This window comes from Kogia breviceps, chromosome 8 (assembly GCF_026419965.1).
Source record: "Kogia breviceps isolate mKogBre1 chromosome 8, mKogBre1 haplotype 1, whole genome shotgun sequence".
Taxonomy (NCBI): Eukaryota; Metazoa; Chordata; class Mammalia; order Artiodactyla; family Physeteridae; genus Kogia; species Kogia breviceps.
Window position 1 is genome coordinate 86,808,162 of NC_081317.1, and position 8,384 is coordinate 86,816,545.

The 8,384-nt window shown below is 39.1% G+C and overlaps 1 pseudogene; it reads right to left on the reverse strand.

Moving 5' to 3' along the window:
• Positions 1-7,459: 7,459 nt before the first annotated feature.
• LOC131762074 (U4 spliceosomal RNA) lies at positions 7,460-7,535 on the reverse strand (annotated as a pseudogene).
• Positions 7,536-8,384: the final 849 nt, after the last annotated feature.

The window sequence follows — 8,384 nt, forward strand, 5'->3', positions numbered from 1 at the left end:
TCGTTCCTTTTTATGGCTGAATAATAGTCCATTGTATATATGTACCATATCTTCTTTATCCATTTGTCTGTCGGTGGGCATTTACGTTTCCATGGCCTGACTATTGTAAATAGTGCTGCAATGAGCATTGTGGTGCATGTGTCTTTTTTTTTTTTTTGCGGTACGTGGACCTCTCACTGTTGTGGCCTCTGCCATTGTAGAACACAGACTCTGGACGCGCAGGCTCAGCAGCAATGGCTAATGGGCACAGCCGCTCTGTGGCATGTGGGATCTTCCTGGATCAGGGCCCCAACCCATGTCCCCTGCATCGGCTGGCGGACTCTCAACCACTGCGCCACCAGGGAAGCCCCTTGTGTCTTTTTGAATTATGATTTTCTTTGGGTATATGCCCAGTAGTGGGATTGCTGGGTCATATGGTAATTCTATTTTAAGTTCTGTAAGGAACCTCCATACAGCCCCCATAGAGGCTGTATCAATTTACATTCCCACCAACAGTGGCAAGAGGGTTCCCTTTTCTCCACACCCTCTCCAGCATTTGCTGTTTGTAGATTTACTGATGATGTCCCTTCTAACTGGTGTGAGGTGATACCTCATTGTAGTTTTGATTTGCATTTCTCTAATAATTAGCGATGTTGAGCAGCTTTTCATGTGCTTCTTGGCCATCTGTATGTCTTCTTTGGAGAAATGTTTATTTAGGTCTTCTGCCCATTTTTGGATTGGGTTGTTTGTTTTTTTAATATTGAGCCGCATGAACTGTTTATATATTTTGGAGATTAATCCTTTGTCTGATGATTCATTTGCAACTATTTTTTCCCATTCTCAGGGTTGTCTTTTCATCTTTATTATGGTTTCCTTTGCTATGGAAAAGCTTTTAAGTTTTATTAGGTCCCATTTGCTTATTTTTGTTTTTATTTCCATTACTCTATGAAGTGGATCAAAAAAGATCTTGCTGTGATTTATGTCAAAGTGTGTTCTTTCTGTTTTTCTCTAAGAGTTTGATAGTGTCCGGCCTTACATTTAGTTCTCTAATCCATTTTGAGTTTATTTTTATGTATGGTGTTAGGGAGCGTTCTAATTTCATACTTTTACATGTAGCTGTCCAGTTTTCCCAACACCGCTTATTGAAGAGACTGCCTTTTCTCCATTGTATATCCTTGCCTCCTTTGTCATAGATTAGTTGACCATAGAGGTGTGGGTTTATCTCTGGGCTTTCTATCCTGTTCCATTGATCTATATGTCTGTTTTTGTGCCAGTACCATATTGTCTGATTACTGTAGCTTTGTCGTATAATCTGAAGTCAGGGAGTCTGATTCCTCCAGCTTTGTTTTTTCCCCTCAAGACTGCTTTGGCTATTCGGGGTCTTTTGTGTCTCCATACAAATTTTAAGTTTTTTTGTTCTAGTTCTGTAAAAACTGCCATTTTTAATTTGATAGGGATTCTAGTATAGTCATTTTCACAATATTGATTCTTCCAATCCCAGAACATGGTATATCTCTCCATCTGTTGGTATCATCGATAATTTCTTTTATCAGTGTATTATAGTTTTCTGCATACAGGTGTTTTGTCTCCCTAGGTAGGTTTATTCCTAGGTATTTTATTCTTTTTGTTGCAATGGTAAATGGCAGTGTTTCCTTAATTTCTCTTTCAGATTTTTCATCCGTAGTATATAGGAATGCAAGAGATTTCTGTGCATTAATTTTGTATTCTGCTACTTTACCAAATTCATTGATTAGCTCTAGTAGTTTTCTGGTAGCATCTTTTTTGGTGGTACACGGGCCTCTCACTGTTGTGGCCTCTCCCATTACAGAGCACAGCCTCCGGATGCGCAGGCACAGCTGCCATGGCTCACGGGCCCAGCTGCTCCGCGGCATGTGGGATCTTCCCAGACCGGGGCATGAACCTGTGTCCCCTGCATCGGCAGGCAGATTCTCAACCACTGCGCCACCAGGGAAGCCCTCTGGTAGCATCTTTAGGATTCTCTATGTACAGTATCATGTCTTCTGCAAACAGTGAGAGTTTTACTTCTTTTCCAATTTGTATTCTTTTTATTTCTTTTTCTTCTCTGATTGCCATGGCTAGGACTTCCAAAACTATGTTGAATAATAGTGGTGAGAGTGAACATCCTTGTCTTGTTCCTGATCTTAGAGGAAATGGTTTCAGTTTTTCACCATTGAGAATGATATTTACTGTGGGTTTGTCATATATTACCTTTATTATGTTGAAGTAGGTTCCCTCTATGCCTGTTTCTGGAGGGTTTTTATCATAAATTGGTGTTGAATTTTGTCAAAAGCTTTTTCTGCATCTGTTGAGATGATCATAAGGTTTTTATTCTATTTGTTAATATGCTGTATCACATTTATTGATTTGCATATATTGAAGAATCCTTGCATCTCTGGGATAAATCCCACTGATTCATGGTGTATGATCCTTTTAATGTGTTGTTGGATTCTGTTTGCTAGTATTTTGTTGAGGATTTTTGCATCTATGTTCATCAGTGATATTGGTCTGTAATTTTCTTTTCTTGTAGTGCCTTTGTCTGGTTTTGGTATCAGGGTGATGTTGGCCTCATACAATGAGTTTGGGAGTTTTCCTTCCTCTGCAATTTTTGGAAGAGTTTGAGAAGGATGGTGTTAGCTCGTCTCTAAATGTTTGATAGAATTCACCTGTGAAGCCATCTGGTCCTGGACTTTTGTTTGTTGGAAGACCTTTAATCACAGTTTCAATTTCATTACTCGTGAATGGTTGTTCATATTTTCTATTTCGTACTGGTTCAGTCTTGGAAGGTTATACCTTTCTAAGAATGTGTCCATTTCTTCCAGGTTGTTCCTTTTATTGGTATAGAATTGCTTGTAATAGTCTCTTAGGATGCTTTGTATTTCTGCAGTGTCTGTTGTAACTTCTCCTTTTTCATTTCTAATTTTATTGATTTGAGTCCTCTCCCTCTTCTTCTTGATGAGTCTGGCTAATGGTTATCAATTTTGTTTATCTTCTCAAAGAACCAGCTTTTAGTTTTATTGATCTTTGCTATTTTTTTCTTTGTTTCTATTTCATTTATTTGTCCTGTGATCTTTATGATCTCTTTCCTTTTGCTAACTTTGGGTTTTGTTTGTTCTTCTTTCTCTAGTTCCTTTAGGTGTAACAATAGATTGTTTATTGAGATCTTTCTTGTTTCTCTAGGTAGGCTTGTATAGCTATAAACGTCCCTCTTAGAACTGATTTTCGTGCATCCCATAGGTTTTGGATTGTTGTGTTTTCCTTGTCATTTATCTCTAGGTAATTTTTGATTTCTTCTTTGATTTCTTCAGTGATCTCTCGGTTATTTAGTAACGTATTGTTTAACCTCCATGTGTTTGTGTTTTTATGTTTTTTTCCTTGTAATTCATTTCTAATCTCATGCTGTTGTGGTCTGAAAAGATGCTTGATATGATTTCAATTTTCTTAAATATACTGAGGCTTGATTTGTGCCCCAAGGTGTGATCTCTCCTGGAGAATGTTCCGTGTGCACTTGAGATGAAAGTGTAATCTGCTGTTTTTGGATGGAATGTCCTATAAATATCAATTAAATCTGTCTGGTCTATTATGTCATTTAAAGGTTCTGTTTCCTTATTTATTTTCATTTTGGATGATCTGTCCATTGTTTAAGTGAGGTGTTAAAGTCCCCCAGTATTACTGTGTTACTGTTGATTTACTCTTTTAGAGCTGTTAACAGTTCCATTATGTATTGAGGTGCTCCTATGTTGGGGGCATATTTATTTATAGTTGTTATATCTTCTTCTTAGATTGATCCCCTGATCATTACGTTGTATCCTTCCTTGTCTCTTGTAACAGTATTATTTTTTTTTTATTATTATTATTTTTGTGGTACACAGGCCTCTCACTGTTGTGGCTTCTCCCATTGCGGAGCACAGGCTCTGGACACACAGGCTCAGTGGCCATGGCTCACGGGCCTAGCCGCTGTGCGGTATGTGGGATCTTCATGGACCGGGGCACGAGCCCGTGTCCCCTTAAATTGGCAGGCAGACTGTAAACCACTGTGCCACCAGGGAAGCCCTTTTTTTTTCTTGTAACATTCTTTATTTTAAATTCTATTTTATCTGATATGAGTATTGCTACTCCCGCTTTCTTCTGATATCCGTTTGCATGGAATATCTTTTCCCATTCCATCACTTTCAGTCTGTATGTGTCCCTAGGTCTGAAGTGGGTCTCTTGTAGATAGCATATATATGGGTCTTGTTTTTGTATCCATTCAGCAAGCCTGTGTATTTTGGTTGGAGCATTTAATCTATTCACATTTAAGGTAATTATCGATATGTATGTTCCTATGACCATTTTCTTAATTGTTTTGGGTTTGTTTTTGTAGATCCTTTTCTTCTCTTGTGTTTCCCACTTAGAGAAGTTCCTTTAGCATTTGTTGTAGAGCTGGTTTGGTGGTGCTGAATTCTCTTAGCTTTTGCTTGTCTGTAAAGCTTTGGATTGTTCATCGAATCTAAATGAGATCCTTGCTGGGTAGAGTAATCTTGGTGGTAGGTTTTTCCCTTTCATCACTTTAAGTATATCATGTCACTCCCTTCTGGCTTGTAGAGTTTCTGCTGAGAAATCAGCTGTTAACCTCATGGAAGTTCTCTTGTATGTTATTTATCATTTTTCCCTTGCTGCTTTCAATAATTTTCTGTGTCTTAAATTTTTGCCAATTTGATTACTGTGTGTCTCAGCATGTTTCTCCTTCGGTAAATCCTGTATGGGACTCTCTGTGTTTCCTGGACTTGGGTGGCTATTTCCTTTCCCACGTTAGGGAAGTTTTCGACTATAACCTCTTCAAATATTTTCTCGAGTCCTTTCTCTCTCTCTTCTCCTTCTGGGACCCCTATAGTGCAAATGTTTTTTGCATTTAATGTTGTCCCAGAGTTCTCTTAGGCTGTGTTCATTTCTTTTCATTCATTTTTCTTTATTCTGTTCCGCAGCAGTGAATTCCACCATTCCATCTTCCAGGTCACTTATTCGTTCTTCTGCCTCAGTTATTCTGCTATTGATTCCTTTTTGTGTATATTTCATTTCACTTACTGTATTGTTCATCCCTGTTTGTTTGTTCTTTAATTCTTCTATATCTTTGTTAAATATTTCTTGCATGTGTTTGATCTTTGCCTCCATTCTTTTTCTGAGGTACTGGATCATCTTCACTATCATTATTCTGAATTCTTTTTCTGGAAGGTTGCCGCTCTCCACTTCATTTCAGTGTTTTTCTCAGGTTTTATCTTGTTCCTTCACCTGGTACATAGCCCTCTGCCTTTTCATCTTGTGTATCTTTCTGTGAATGTGGTTTTGTTCCACAGGCTCCAGGATTGTAGTTCTTTTTGTTTCTGCTGTCTGCCCTCTGGTGGATGAGGGTATCTAAGAGGCTTGTGCAAGTTTCCTGATGGGAGGGACTGGTGGTGGTTAGAGTTGGCTGTTGCTCTGATGGGCAGAGCTCAGTAAAACTTTAATCTGCTTGTCTGCTGATGGGTGGGACTGGGGTCCCTCCCTGTTGGTTATTTGGCCTGAGGCAACCCAACACTGGAGCCTACCTGGACTCTTTGGTGGGGCTGATGGCCAACTCTGGGAGAGCTCACACCAAGGAGTACTTCCTAGAACTTCTGCTGCCAGCGTCCTTGTCCCTTGGTGAGCCACAGCTGCCCCTGCCTCTGCAGGAGACCCTCCAACACTAGCAGGTAGATGTGGTTCAGTCTCCTATGGGGTCATTGCTCCTTTACTTCGGTCCCGACGCACACACTACTCTTTGTGTCCCCTCCAAGAGTGGAGTCTCTATTTCCCCCAGTCCTGTCAAAATCTTGTAATGAAATAAAATCCTGCTAGCCTTCAAAGTCTGATTCTCTAGGAATTCCTTCACCCGTTGCCAGACCCCCAGCTTGGGAAGCCTGACGTGTGGCCCAGAATCTTTACTCCAGTGTGTGGACTTTTGTGGTATAAGTGTTCTGCAGTTTGTGAGTCACATACCCAGCAGTTATGGGATTTGATTTTATTGTGATAGCGCCCTTCCTACCATCTCATTACGGCTTCTCCTTTGTCTTTGCATGTGGGGTGTCTTTTTTGGTGAGTTCAAGTGTCTTCCTGTCAATGATTGTTCAGCAGTTAGTTGTGATCCTGGTGTTCTTGAAAGAGGGAGTGAGAGCATGTCCTTCTACTGTGCCATCTTGAACCAATCTCAATTCTGCAGTAATTTTCTGTTGAGCTCTTTTTTCTCTCTGAAATGTTCAGCAGGTCCCCAAGACCATCTTTGCTTCTGACACTTACTTCATGTTTTGAGATCTCCAAGCCCACCATCAGGTTTAAGAATTCACTAGAAGTAGTCACAGCACTCAGCAAAGCTGGTATACTCACAGTTACAGTTTATTACAGTGAAAAGCAACAGGTTAAAATCAATCAAGGAAACAGGCATATGGAGCAGTGTACAGGAGACACAACTACAGAGCTTCCAGTTGTCGTTTTCCAGTAGAGTCATGCAGACAGTGCTTACTTCTTCCATTAATGGTGTGTGGCAATATACATGGAGTATTGTAACCAAGGAAGCTCACCCAAGCCTTGGTGTCCAGTTTTCATTTGGCCTTAGTCATGCAGACATGGTTGACCACCTGTGCGACTGATCTCTGTCTGTAGCTCCTCCAGAGCTCCTTAGCTGCTGCCATGTGGCCCAAAGCACCCTCCCCCAACCATAAATCATATTATTAGCAGAGACTATGTGGCATGACCCAGGGACCCAAGGTAAACAAAAACACTCTTATCAGGCAGGATATGCCAGAGGTTTAGAGGTTACCTTCTAGGAGTTGAGGAAAAAAGGGCAAGACTGTTTTAAGGGCAAGGGTTAATCTTTTACTGTGCACCACTTATAGCTGAAAATGCATTTCAAAGTTTTGTTTCTTAAGTTAATTTTGCTTGTATTTTCCCAGGTAATTTGTGTTTTATCAACTTTTTCAAATTTTGGTTGAAATTTAATCTTATTTTTTTTTTTTTTTTTTTTTTTTTTTTTGCGGTATGCGGGCCTCTCACTGTTGTGGCCTCTCCCATTGCGGAGCACAGGCTCCGGACATGCAGGCTCAGCAGCCATGGCTCATGGGCCCAGCCGCTCCGCGGCATGTGGGATCTTCCTGGACCGGGGCACAAAACCATGTCCCCTGCATCGGCAGGCGGACTCTCAACCACTGTGCCACCAGGGTAGCCCTCTTATGTATTTTTTAATGCATTTTTTATTTTAATTGTCTCTGTTTTTTAAAAAAATCCTTTTTCTCCTTTCTAAGCTTTAAATTTGTATTTTTAGTAACTTTTCTTATTGACATTTGTTAATTTTATTATAATTTTTCTTTCCTTAGATGTACAAAAGTTAATTCAGCAGTTCCTGTAGTTACTAATTCATTATTTTTATGCTTATTTTTAATGTCTCCTGTTTCTTAAGTTTGTTTTTTTACCCCAAAATTCTTTTCAATTATCAATAATTGTGCCTCAGATAAACCTCATTGGGTATAATACTGCCACTGCATAAAGTTGAAAATTTTGAATTACATGCCTTATTTATTAACGCTTTTTAAAAAATTTAGTAATAGAAGTCTTCATTACTATGAAATATTCTGGAACATCACAGAATTTTTTTTCCAAAATTTTAATCTTGTTTTATTTTAATTAAACTTTAAAATTTTGCAGTAGTTGTAGATTCACCTGCATTTGTAAGAAATAATATGGAGAGATCTCCCATGTATATACTTTGCCAAGTTGGACCCAGTGATAATATCTTGCAAAACTATAGTACAGTACTACAACCAGGATATTGACATTGATACACTCAATATACAGATCATTTTCATCACCATGGGAATCTCTCAGGTTGCCCTTTTATATACATACCCACTTCCATCTTGCTCAGCACTGTTAACTCTTAGCAACTACCATAATTTCTGTAATTTTGTCATTTAAAGACTGTTATATAAATGGAGTCATATAATATGTAACCTTTTGGGATTGACTTTTTTTTTCACTCATCTTAAGTCTGTGGAGATTCATCCAAAATGTTGTATCAGTAGTTTGATCCTTTTTTATTGCTGAGTAGTATTCCATGCTAAATAAACCACAGTTTGCTTAACCATTCACCTTTTGAAAGACATTTGGGTTGTTTCCAGTTTTGAGCTATAAAGCTGCTATGAACATTTGTGTATAGGCTTTTGGGTGAACATAGTCTTCATTTCTCTGGAATAAATCCCCAGGAATGCAATTGCTAGGTTGTATGGTAGTTGCATATTATTTCTTTTTCAGAGTGTTTGTACCATTTTACGTTTCCACCAGCAATGCATTAGTCCACCTCCTCTGCATCCTTGTCAGCATTTGATGTTGTCACTATTTTC